We start from the raw sequence: 260 nt of genomic DNA, 5'->3' as shown, positions 1-260 counted from the left end.
CACAGCCGTATTAAACATTTCTCTAATCACGTAGATTATTTTTCTAACAGTTTTAATTCACCTTATTATTTTCAACAATACTCAAATTTCTACATGAACATTTAAAAAAAAGCTAGTAAAAATATCCACCTAAATTAATTCTAGCACATAATTTGTTTCTTGAGATAAATAAGTCTCTCTTCTTAAAATATATAAACCTAAGATGATTACAGAAAATAAAACATTTTAAATTTGTTGATTTGTTAAATCATGTTTAAAAC

This window comes from Halyomorpha halys, unplaced genomic scaffold (assembly GCF_000696795.3).
Source record: "Halyomorpha halys isolate HHAL.00 unplaced genomic scaffold, Hhal_1.1 Scaffold328.1, whole genome shotgun sequence".
Classification (NCBI taxonomy): Eukaryota; Metazoa; Arthropoda; class Insecta; order Hemiptera; family Pentatomidae; genus Halyomorpha; species Halyomorpha halys.
Note: the sequence above shows the minus strand (reverse complement) of the source record.